This window comes from Symphalangus syndactylus, chromosome 12, assembly GCF_028878055.3.
Source record: "Symphalangus syndactylus isolate Jambi chromosome 12, NHGRI_mSymSyn1-v2.1_pri, whole genome shotgun sequence".
NCBI lineage: Eukaryota > Metazoa > Chordata > Mammalia > Primates > Hylobatidae > Symphalangus > Symphalangus syndactylus.
In genome coordinates this window covers 133589077-133602143 of record NC_072441.2, presented here as the reverse complement: position 1 = coordinate 133602143, position 13067 = coordinate 133589077, and the positions used below count along the sequence as shown (strand labels likewise).

At 46.2% G+C, this 13067-nt stretch overlaps 1 long non-coding RNA gene across 1 annotated transcript; it reads left to right on the top strand.

Moving 5' to 3' along the window:
• The first annotated feature begins 487 nt into the window (after positions 1–487).
• Positions 488–6049, top strand: LOC134734582 (uncharacterized). Its single transcript, XR_010117704.1, has 4 exons — positions 488–597; positions 2191–2293; positions 3285–3413; positions 5918–6049. It is a non-coding gene; the product is annotated as an uncharacterized lncRNA (long non-coding RNA).
• The last annotated feature ends 7018 nt before the right edge of the window (positions 6050–13067 follow it).

Genomic DNA, 13067 nt, shown 5'->3' with positions numbered 1-13067 from the left:
ATAGTTAAACAGTTGCCAGCACCCACTGCCCAACACCATTGTCACAAAAACTTTGTTTTATCCAGGCCTGGTCTTACCCACAACACTATTTCACTCAAATGCTTTCTCAACATACTTTCACACACAACCCAGTGTTATCCCCAAACTATTTGACCCCAGTTTAGCCCTGAGCCCAATTTCATCCAGAATGTGTCCCTCCCACAGTCATTTGCATCCAGTGTTCTCTAGATACTGCCATCAGCAACACAGAATCACGCATAACTAAGCTGTACATAACCCAATGTCATCACTAGGTAATGTGTCAGATCTGTGCCCTCCAGACCCTCCTAACACAATCATTGTCACCCAGTATTGGTGTATGTAGACGTTTTCTTAATATTTCTTAATATTCTATTTAGGATGAGCTTATCATGGAACATAAGAAAAATACAACAGATGTCAGCTGTGTATGAAGAATTCATCCACAAGATTTGGTAAAGGATAATAATAATAATAATAGGCTGGGCACGGTGGCTCACGCCTGTAATCCCAGCACTTTGGGAGGCCGAGGCAGGCGGATCCCGAGGTCAGGAGATCGAGACCATCCTGGCTAACAAGGTGAAACCCCGTCTCTACTACAAAATACAAAAAAAGCCGGGCGCAGTGGCTCACGCTTGTAATCCCAGCACTTTGGGAGGCCGAGGCGGGCGGATCACGAGGTCAGGAGATCGAGACCACGGTGAAACCCTGTCTCTACTAAAAAAAAAAAATACAAAAAATTAGCCGGGCGTGGTGGCGGGCGCCTGTAGTCCCAGCTACTCGGAGAGGCTGAGGCAGGAGAATGGCATGAACCCGGGAGGCGGAGCTTGCAGTGAGCCGAGATTGCGCCACTGCACTCCAGCCTGGGCGACAGAGCAAGACTCTGTCTCAAAAAAAAAAAAAATAAAAATAAAAAAATAAAAAAAAAATTAGCTGGGCGTGGTGGCGGGCTCCTGTAGTCCCAGCTACTTGGGAGGCTGAGGCAGGAGAATGGCATGAACCCTGGAGGCGGAGCTTGCAGTGAGCCGTGATGGCGCCACTGCACTCCAGCCTGGGCGACAGAGTGAGACTCCGTCTCAAAAAAATATATAATAATAATAATAATTATAATAGCTAACATACATTCATTGGGTACTTACTAGTACCAGGCCAGTTCTAAGCACTTTTTTTTTTTTGAGTCAGAGTCTCATTCTGTCCCCCAGGCTGGCGTATGGTGGGGGCAATCACGACTCACTGCAGCCTTGACCTCCTGGACTCAAGTGATTCTCCTGCCTCAGCCTTGCAAATAGCTGGGACTGCAGGTACATGCCACCACGCCTGGCTAATTTTTTTAAAATTTTATTTGTAGAGACGGGGTCTGCTGGAGTTGCCTAGGCTAGGCATGAACTCCTGGGCTCAAGCAGTCCTCTTCCTCGGCCTCCCAAAGTGCTGCGATTACAGGCATGGTCCACCACGCCCAGCCTAAGCACTATACACACACACACACACACACACACACTCATCTAATCTTCACAACAATCCTATGAAGTAGATACTATATGTTCTTCATTTTAACAGCTCAGGAAATGGATGTGCAGAGATTAAGTAACTGGTTCAAGTCCATGGGGCTAGTAAATAGCAAATCTAGAATCTGAGCTGAGGCCGTCTGGCTTACAAATATGCATTCTTAGCTGTGTACAGTGGCTCACGCCTGTAATCCCAGCACTTTGGGAGGCCGAGATGAAGGTGCATCACTTGAGGTCAGAAGTTTGAGACCAGCCTGATCAATATGGTGAAACCTCGTCTCTACTCAAAATACAAAAATTAGTTAGGTGTGGTGGTGTGTACCTGTAATCTCAGCTACTCAGGAGGCTGAGGCAGGAGAATCACTTGAACCAGGGAGGCGGAGGTTGCAGTGAGCCGAGCGAGATCGTGCCACTGCACTCCAGCCTAGATGACAGAGCAAAACTCAGTCTCAAAAAAAAAAAGCATTCTCTGTACTAGGCTACAGACATGTCCTGAAAGTATTTATGCTTACTTTTGTTGTTGTTGTTGCCTCCTGTGATTAGAAAATATTATGTTTAGATATGCTTTTTTTTATTTTAAAATGTACAAGAAGAAGTAACGTTGTATTAGTCAGTAAGCCTTGGTCATAGAAATGTTTTCTTTGTTGCCCATTTTTGTTTTTCTAAGATGAAGCAATTGTACTCATAGCACTGAGCCACCCATTCCTCTGAGTGGGCTAATGAGAGGTTGGTAGTGAATTTTGATCTGATGACCTTGAGGAGAGAGAACCGTAAGCACTGTTCCTGGGGTAAAGGGTGGTGTGGTAGGGAGGGAGGAGGAGGACAGATGGTGGGAACCAGAAGAACCAGGTCCAGACAGGCTCCAGCCTGGTCATGAGATGGGGCTGCCATGGTTGATAAATGCTTGAGGTTTGGTTGATGATCTGAGGCCCAGCTCAACTCGTGGCTTCCCATGGAGCATTGCTGGGGACCTGGCACAGTGACATCAACATCCCTAGTAGCCCATCTGCCATCAGTCACATCCATCTTGAGGGAAAGAATGCTTAGATCGTGAGAGCATCCTGCCCTGGGACCAAGGATTTGAGAATAAGGGCACGAGTCGGGGTGCTACTTCCTTCCTTGTTTATATCACCTATTTCCTTCTTAGGTGCCTGGTACAAGGAATAATTAGATAGAAACACGTGGGTAGCTTAGATAGGGAAGAGGAAGATTCCCTTGGGAGTCTGCAGACGCCATACTGCAACACATTGGCATTAGAAGTAGGACTGTAGTGTCCTCTAGTGGACATTTTGTGAATTTACACAGTGTTATTTACTGGATGTTTACTGAAGGTGGGCTGAATCCAAAAAAGGGAAGATTGGCATCCAGAATGTTTGGAAAGTGGGCCCATAAGAGAACACTGTGTGTGTATGTGTGTGTGTGTGTGTGTGTGTGTGTGTGCGCGCACGTGCGCGCACGTATGTGTTGGAGGCTGTGTGGCTTCTCCTAACTTCACCATGCAGAAGTCAAGGAAACAGTTACAGAGGCAAAATGTGGGAGTAGCTAATGGCAATGGCCCAGAGAGATGAAAAAATGTGAGAAAACCAAAGCTTGGAGGTAGGAACTTTCCGATTCTTTTGGAGTAGACTAAGGTGACTTAAGTAGGAAAAGAACGCATAGCCAGTAACTCTCCCAACAGAACTGGATTCGTGCCTGGGGTGATGCAGGATGTCCAGTTAAGCTGAGAAATACTGATTCCACTGATCCCCTTCATTCACTCAGAGCAGACCGAAGACCATGAGACTTCCCACCCACAGTGAGCTAAAAGGACGCTTTTGTCAGAGTGGGGAAATAAAAGGGCTTTATGGGAAGGAAGATAAGAATAGATGAGTCAGAGGTTTCTGCTTAATGGTGAGTATTTTTGTCTTAAAATGTGTGTTTTTCTTCTTTGGAGAAGGTACCGTACTCTTTTTGTGTTTTGAGCTGGGGACTTTCTTTGATATGACTGGATATTAAGCTAGTTGGTTACAAATGAATATTTGGGGCTTTAGAAAATATTCTTTATATTTGGATGGGTTCTCCTAAGTACATAAATAAGTTGTTTCATTATTAACCTAAGTTTCTCTTGGTGAAATTTTCTGTGTGTTTGACTGGCCACAGTGTAATTTGTTTAATTTTTGAACACAGTAAGATTTATCTGCAAATTAGAGATGTTGCAAAGTTGATTTATTCTGATAATGATTAGTTTTCTTTGCTTTTGTGTGTGCACACAGTGCATTGGGTTTAATAAGCTTTTTATTTAAGTAAATCATTCATGCAGAAAAATGCATTAATCATAAGCATATAGCCTAATGCATCACCACAACTTGAACACATCTGTGTAAACATAACTGTCTTAGTCTGCTGGGGCTGCTATAGCAAAATGCCACAGACTGGGTGGCTTAAACAACAGATATTTATTTCTCACAATTCTGGAGGCTGGGAAGTCCAAGATCAAGGTGCTGGCAGGGTTGGGTTCTGGTGAGGGCTCCCTTCCTGGCTTGTAGATGACTCCCTTCTCACTCTGTCTTCACAGTGTAGAGAGAGCATGAGCAAGCTCTCTGGTCTCTTCTTATAAGGGCACTGATCCCATTATGAGGACCCTACCCTCATCACCGCATCTAAACCTAATTTCTTCCCGACGACCCCATCTCCTAATCCCATCACATTTGGGATGAGGGACTCAATGCATGAATTTAGGGGGCACACAACATTTAGTTCATAATAATAACCATCCAGTAAAGATGCCTCTCTTGTGCTACCTCCCAATCCCAGCCCTCTGACCTCCCCAAGGTGACCACTAGCTTAACTTCTAACCACATAGAGGAGTTTTGCCTGTTTTTGAACTTCATATAGTTAGAATTATACAGTATATATTCTTTTCTTTTTGAGAGAAGGTCTCACTCTGTCACCCAGGCTGGAGTGCAGTAGCACGATCTTAGCTCACTGCAACCTCTGCTTCCCAGGGTCAAGCAATCCTCTGAGCTCAGCCTCCTGAATAGCTGGGACTACAGGCATGTGCCACCATGCCTGGCTAATTTTTGTATTGCTTGTAGGGATGGGGTTTCACCATGTGGTCCAGGCTGGTCTTTAACTCCTGGACTCAAGCAATCCACCCGCCGTGGCCTCCCAAAGTGTTGGAATTACAGGCGTGAGCCACCGCACCCGGCCTATGTATTGTTTTCAATCTATAAGGTTTATCTGTGCTGTTATGTATAGTAGCAGCATGTTCATTTCCATTGTGGTATACTATTCCATTGCATGAATATATAATAATTTATTCACTTTAGCTTTTCAGTTTTAAATAATGTGTATCCTTTAGAGTAGACTAAGGTAACTTAAGTAGGAAAAGAACGCATAGCCAGTAACTCTCCCAACAGAATTGGATTCGTGCCTGGGGTGATTCAGGATTCCCAGTTAAGCTGAGAAATACTGTACATCTTGGAGTACAGTTACTGTCTTCTGGCATATGCATATCTTCACCTTTAGTAGATAGCATCACATGGTTTTATAAAGTGCTTTTACCAATTTACGCTGCCACCAGCAATGTGTGAGTTCAGCAATGAGAAAAGTTATTTATACCACAGAAATTGGCAACTTTTACAAATCAGAGTTTCTTCCTTAACCAGTTGTAAAATAATTGCCAGCACACCACTGCCAATGAGGTAGGAGGCAGGACTTGGACTCCGGACCATATTGAGACTAGCTGCAAGAGGGAAGAGGCAAAACCACTTCTTCAAAAGACATGCCGACCAGTGCCATGTCAGTTTACTATTGCCATGGCAACAACTGGATACCACCCCTTTCTGTGGCAATGACCGTCAGGTGGTAACCGGGAAGTTACCACCTTGTTCTAGAAATTTTTGCATAATCCACCCCTAATTTGCATGTAATTAAAAGTGGGCATAAATATGACTGCCGAGCTGCCCTGAGCTGCTCCTCTCTACACACTGCCTATGGGGTAGCCCTGCTCTGCAGGAGCAGTCACAGAGCCCTAACACTACACTGCATCCTCAATAAAGCTGTTTTCTTGGCCGGCCACAGTGGCTCACGCCTATAATCCCACCACTTTGGGAAGCCAAGGTGGGCAGATCACTTGAGGTCAGGAGTTTGAGACCAGCCTGGCCAACATGGTGAAACTCTGTCTCTACTAAAAATACAAAAATTAGCCAGGCGTGGTGGTGTGCACCTGTAATCCCAGCTACTCAGCAGGCTGAGGCATGAGGAATTGCTTGAACCCGGGAGGTGGAGGTTGCAGTGAGCTGAGATCGCACTGTTACACCCCAGCCTGGGTGACAGAGTGAGACTACGTCTCAAAAAAAAAAAAAAAAGCTGTTTTCTTCTACCACCAGCTCACTCTTCAATTCTTTCCCAAGCAAAACCAAGAATCTTCTTGGGCTAAGCCCCAGTTTGGGGTTCACCTGCCTTGCAGCAACATGGCACCAAACATGGGGCAGAAGAGAGAAGATGACAGCATGAGAGACGGAGAAAGAAATGGCAATTGGCAAGGTGGTAATGAGAGACAGCAGTTGGCAAGACAGTGAGAGACAGCAAGAGATGGCAAGTGACAGTTATTGTTAAGATGACAAATGGAGAGATGGCAAGAAATAGAGAAGCAGTCAGTGATGGATGCTGCAAGAGTTGTAACACTAACCAAAGGCTCTTTTTAGAGCCATCATTTTCCCTGGCAGGTGGTACAGCCAAGCAGACAGGCAAGTGGCCATACTGCTGCTGCCTCGTGTGAGATCTGGCAGGCTAGTGGGTTATCAGTCCTCACGTGGGACCCTCCCACCATGGCAGCTGAGAGCATCCAAGCTGGGGGATCCTGAAGAGACCTTCACCTGGGTGCCACACGGAAGATTGGTCAGCACCATTTTGCCTCCTGTGGATGGGTGAGTGTTTTGCCCGCCCCCACCCCAATAACATCAGGTAAGCTAAGGAATTAAAGCCTTTGGCTAAGAGGTCAGTTAAAAGTCCCTCATCATTTGGATACCCTTGTCACCCTTCCTTGTCCTTGTCCTTGTCACCCTTTTCCCTGATGGTTTCCCCTCTGACTCCATTTTATTGCTCCACCAGTCGTTTTATGTTCAGTCCTAAGATGTATGTTTTATTGGCAGTCTTTGTTTTCATTTTGATTTTCTGTTGACTATATTTGGGGAATGATTTAAGGCATCCCTCTTTCGTTGAGTGGATAGAGGCTTTCCCCACAAGAACAGAAAAAGGCATTAGAAGTGTCCAAATTCTTACTTAAAGAGATCATTGCAAGGTTTGGGTTACCTAGAAGTCAGCTCAGTGATAACAGACCCTCCTTCGCAGCTGAAGTGACCCAGCAGGCTTCCTGAGCCTTAGGCATCACCTGACATCTTCACTCTTGGAGACCTCAATTCTCAGGTAAGGTAGAAAAAACTATTTCTCCCCTAGGGGAATCTTGGTCTTGCCTTTTTCTGCTCTGAAGTTAGAAGTTATTATTTTCCTAATAGCCAGTTGCAGACCTCTTCCTGTGTGCTGTCTTATAACTGCGTAACCGCCTTGCTTAAGCCCTCTTGGTTGAAGGGGACTGGGAGTCCCCAGGCCCCTGATGGACAGCCACCAACAGCAGTAGAAAAGTGGCCACCTGAACACTGTTCTTGGTGCCTCTTCTACTAGGTAGGTTCTCTGGCAGTCAGGGCCCCTGAGGTCTCCCCTTGGGCAATGCTATTTACCCCTGCCCTTCCTCCCTTCCGCTATCACCATTTGTTTAGTCTCTCTCTGCCTAACCCTCACTGTCTGTGGAATTTAGGCCAACATTCTACTGCCCGTTTGCAGCTTATAATCCACTTTTGTAACACCTTGCTGTCTATATTTACACCTTCTTTGTAGAAAGTGGGAATTTAAAAGGGAAAAGTAACTAGGCATTTGCTAAGCTTAGGTCACTAAAACCCCCATAGAGAGCCTTACTAGACATGGGGCAGCAGTGAGCATCCTGAAGGACTTGACGTGAGGGTGTCTTTTAGGCAAATGGAGTAAATTCAAATTAGACAAATTGAAAAAGAAAAAATTTATTTTCTGTTGCAACAATGTTTAGGTTCAATACAAATTGGCAAGCCAACAGAGGTGGCCTAGGCAGGATTTTTTTTTTTTTTTTTTTGAGACGGAGTCTCACTCTGTTGCCCAGGCTGGAGTGCAGCGGCAAGATCTCGACTTGCCACAAACTCTGCCTCCCGGTTCAATCGATTCTCCTGCCTTAGCCTCCCAAGTAGCTGGGATTACAGGTGCAGGCTACCATGACCGACTAATTTTTTGTATTTTTAGTAGAGATGGGGTTTCACCATGTTGGCCAGGCTGGTCTCGAGCTCCTAACCTCACGTGATCTGCATGCCTCAGCCTCCCAAAGTGCTAGGATTACAGGTGTGAGCCACGGCACCTGGCCTCACGATTCTTTATGTTATAATGATATTGTACAACTAGAATTTGTTTTGTAAAAAGGAAGGAAAATGGGAAGAAGTTCCTTATGTGCAGGCTTTTCTGGCCATCTACCAGGATCTTAAGGGCTAGCTGTAGAATGTGGCTGGCTCATGATACTCCCAGCCACCCAGAAGCACATCAGGTATTGCAGATGTAAGAGAGCTTAGCTGTTCCCCCATGAGGCCTGTGTCCCCACTTTGAAGCCTCTCCAGTCCCCTAGTTCTTGGGGGGGGGGCACCACTTCTCTAGTGCAGAATTCCACCTCAAAGTCAGCAGGCATCCCTCCCCTTTATCCAACAGGCCCTGGCCCATATCCCCTACTGCCGAAGGAAGTAAACCCAACCAGTACGACCCGAAGTCGGGCCCCATATCGGCGCCAAAATTAGACCTGTGTCCATTGTGAGAGGTAGCTGACAGGCATGGAGGAACAATCACAAGATATGTGCCTTTTTCATGCTTTCTGCAAGGAAAACTTTGGTTGTGTTTTAGAGGATCCTGGGAAGTTTACAGAGGAGTTTGTTAAGTTGACCGTATTCTTTGATTTAACTTGGCATGACATGCAAATATTACCATCCACTTGTTGTACTGTAGAGGAAAAACAAAGAATTCTAGATACTGCCCATGAACATGCAGATGGAATAGCCACTCATAACCCAGGCCATGCCATATCGTGTGGGAGGATATGCAGTTCCAGATCTAGGCTCTCAATTGGATTACTAGACAGGTTCTCAAGATCTTAAATGCAGAAATCACAGGCTACCTTTGTTTAACATGAAAAAGTGTGTCTTAAGCCAGTCAATTATGACAAGGTGAGAGAAATAACTCAGGACGAAGATGAAAACCCTGCTCTATTTCAGGGCCGTTTGCTTGGGCCTATGCTAATGCAGACCCAGACTCCCCAGAAGGGTGGGTTCTCCTGGGTGTGCATTTTATCACTCAATCTGCCCCTGACATCAGGAGGAAGCTACAAAAGGTAGCAATGGGGCCCCCATGAGCCAACCTTTAGACATTGCTTTTAGGGTTTACAACAATAGGGACAAGGCAGAGGAAGAGGCAAAAGCCAAAAAGTTGGCCAAAAAAGCACAATTGTTAGTGACTGCTTTAGGCCCTCTGCTGCTTCAGGGTTACCCACCCCAGGAAAATGTGGGAAGATCAGTGTCTGGGATGCTTAGATGAGAGTCTCACCGCTTGCTGGACTCTAGGCCAAAATCAAATCAGTGTGCTTTTTTTTTTTGAGACAGAGTCTTGCTCTGTCGCCCGGGCTGGAGTGCAGTGGTGTGATCTCAGCTCACCGCAAGCTCCACCTCCTGGGTTCATGCCATTCTCCTGCCGCAGCCTCCCAAGTAGCTGGGACTAGAGGTGCTCACCACCATGCCAGGCTAATTTTTTTGTATTTTTAGTAGAGACGGGGTTTCACCGTGTTAGCCAGGATGGGCTCAGTCTCCTGACCTCGTGGTCTGCCCACCTTGGCCTCCCAGAGTGCCAGGATTACAGGTGTGAGCCACCGTGCCCGGCTTTTTTTTTTTTTTTTTTTTTTTTTTGAGATGGAGTCTCACTCTGTCACCCAGGCTGGAATGCAGTGGCCTGATCTCGGCTCACTGCAACCTCTGCCTCATGGGTTCAAGCAATTCTCCTGCCTCAGCCTCCCAAGTAGCTGGGACTACAGGTGTGTGCCACCACACCTGGCTAATTTTTTGTATTTTTAGTAGACAACACAGGGTTTCACCGTGTTAGCCAGGATGGTCTTAATCTCCTGACCTCGTGATCCACCCACCTCAGCCTCCCAAAGTGCTGGGATTACAGGTATGAACCACCATGCCTGGCCCAGTGTGCCAGTTTTTTTTGAGATGGAGTCTTGCTCTGTTGCCCAAGCTGGAGTGCAATGGCATGATCTTGGCTCGCTGAAACCTCTACCTCCCAGGTTCAAGCGATTCTCCTGCCTCAGGCTCCCGAGTAGCTGGGACTACAGGCAGGCATCACCAAGCCAGGCTAATTTTTGTATTTTTGGTAAAGACGGGGTTTCACCATGTTGGTCAGGCTGGTCTCGAACTCCTGACCTTGTGATCCACCCGCCTCGGCCTCTCAAAGTGCTGGGATTACAGGTGTGAGCCACCATGCCCAGCCTCCCATCGTCCCTTTATATGTAAGGATGACTCCAAAGGGAACAGTAAAACAGTCTATTTGAAATGACTTATAGGAGGCCCTTTTTTTTTTTTTTCCCCGAGACGGAGTCTCGCTCAGTCACAGGCTGGAGTGCAGCGGCGCTATCTCGGCTCACTGCAAGCTCCAGGGAGGCCCTTTTTAACTTCAGATCTCCTGTTTGATGAAGAGACACGTAGAATGCTTACCCATATTATCAACTTAGGCCGGGTTCAAAAGGCCCTCCAAGCCTGTGGAGACAAAATATTGCTCCCTTCAACAAAGGAAATAGTTAACCTCCACAATCAACCAGGAGACTTAGTCTTAGTAAAAACTTGGAAAGAAGAATCCTCCAGCCATCAATTACACATGAATGGAAGGGGCCATATCAGGTGTCGCTGAGTACACCTACAGCTGTTAAACTTCAGGGAGTAACTAGTTTGGTACACCTGTCCAGGTTAAACCTGTTTCTTATGAGTTGCAGCACAAAAGGAGGCCCCGGTGACCTACATCTGTGAGCCTTTGGAGGACCTCTGCTGCCTATTTAAAAGAATCAACACAGCCAGAGATGGTAACGTGATGCTGCAGGTGGGAATAGGAGCAATAATTTTTCTCTTCTTCCTGATTGTAATCCTTCTTTTCTGTTGCTTTAGCCAACCTCCTGGGAAACACCTCTTTTGTCCTTGTTGGGTGTAGAGGCCACTCTAAGGCCCAACTGGACACCATGTTGTCACTATTAATCCTGTTTGATTTCCTCATTACCCTGATCCAGTGCAGGTGGGAACATAACCCTATAGTAAATATTTCAAAAATTATAGCCTCAGGGAATCATCTTCATGGTTGCTGGATTTGTCATCAATATTCCCAGGGTAGACAGTTCTACCTTCTAGCCTACCCAGAAAATTTCACAGCCATCTCTCCAGACCTCCTAACTAACCATAGTGATCCCCAAATACCCAAATCCCTATTTGTTAAGTGAAACTCTCCTCCTGATTCCCCTCCGATTCCACCTGACTACCACCCCCCAACTTCTGCCACTATTACCTTGACCTGGGAAGTTGGGTATCTATATCTCCAATGCACTAATGATTCTATCTTTTGCACCCACTGTTGTGTTAATGACACAAAAGCAGACGTTTCCCTGTGATACTCTGATCCAAATCTAGTTGCCAAGTTCCCCAGGCTGCAGTGAGGTAAATGGGATTCCACTTGTCAGTGAGGAGACCATATATGGTGCCTTCTCCTGGATCTGAACATACAAGGGAAAAACAACTGCCTAATCTGGGAAGGTGGGAGCACTGTTCCTTCTGGAAAACAAAGATTGTTTGACCAATCCCATTAGAGCAGGGGGAAAATATCTCCCCTAGAGACCCAACTTGGCAGCAAAGGATAAACATCACACCCCGTAGGGCCTCTGTTTGTGTACCCCCCCAGGCTCATTTTGTTTGTGGCCATGAGTGGGAAGAAGTCACACCCCATAACCACCCCTGACTCTCCAGGAAGCCACCTGTTCTTTTAGGAGTAGCCTTCCGTATATAAAAAACTTGGAATAGGCTGAGTGTGGTGACTCACACTTGTAATCCCAGCACTTTACGAGGCCGAGGCAGGTGGATCACTTGAGGTCAGGAGTTAGAGACCAGCCTGGCCAACATGGTGAAACCCCATCTACTAAAAATACAAAAATTACCCGGGTGTGGTGGCGAGTACCTGTAATCCCAGCTACTCGGGACGCTGAGGCAGGTGAATCGCTTGAACCTGGGAGGCAGAGGTTGCAGTGAGCCGAGATCACGCCATTGCACTCCAGCCTGGGTGACAGAGTAAGACTCTGTCTCAAAAAAAGAATGAAACTTGGAACAGAGATGAACGTATGTTGGCCACCCTTGCCCCTCCAGGATTCATGGTCTATAACCCCATAAGATCCAGGAATACCAGAAGTAAGTGAGCAATCGGATTAATTCAATTGGAAGGAATTTGGGCAGCAATAGGACTAGCAGCACCCTGGGGTGGCTTTGCTTACCTACTCAACCCTAGTCAACCCTAAAGAACCCTAAAGAATGTGAACCCTAAAGAACCCTAAAAAACTTCACTCAAACCGTAGAATCTTTAGCCACCAATAGAGGTCAGGCATTAAAGGGGATTCAAGAGTCCCTAGACTTTTTGGCAAATGTAGTTCTCAGTAACAGACTGGCATTGGATTATTTACTAGCTGAACAAGGTAGAGTCTGTGCAGTTATTAATGAAATCTGTTGCACATATTCTGGGCAGTTGAAGTTAACATTCAAAAGGTCTGTGAGCAAGCTACCTGGTTACGTAACTATAACCAGGGCATTAATCCCAACTGTATCTGACTAGCTATCAAAAGTGCCTTCCGTAGTTTCACCTGGCTTTTCCCTCTCCTAGGACCTTTGATAGCTGTCTTGTTATTACTAATCTTTGGCCCTTGCTTGTTTAATCTCTTAGTAAAGTTTGTCTTCTATATTACAACAGTTCCAGGTAAAGACAATCCTTGCACAAGGCTTCCAACTCGACCCGCCTACTGACCTGCAGAATGAAAGTGTCCTGCCTCTGGGCCCCTTAGATCAGGTATCCAGAGATTTCTATTTCTCCAGGGCTAGACAGGGCCAACATCCATAAACTCAGCAGGAAACAGTTACAGGAGGTAGACCTCCAACCTTCTGTAGTCCCTTTAAGATTAAAGAGGAGTATCTAATTTCTGAGGGGGGAATGAGGTAGGAGGCAGGACTCAACTCTGGAGGTGAGACTCAGACTCTAGACCAGATTGAGGAGTAGCTGAAACAGGGAAGAGGCAAAATCACCTCTCCCTAAGACATGCCCACCAGTGCCATGTCAGTTTACCATTGCCATGGCAACGCCCTGAAGTTACCACCTCTTTCCTTGGCAATGACCTGACAACCTGAAAGTTATCACCTTTTTTCTAGAAAT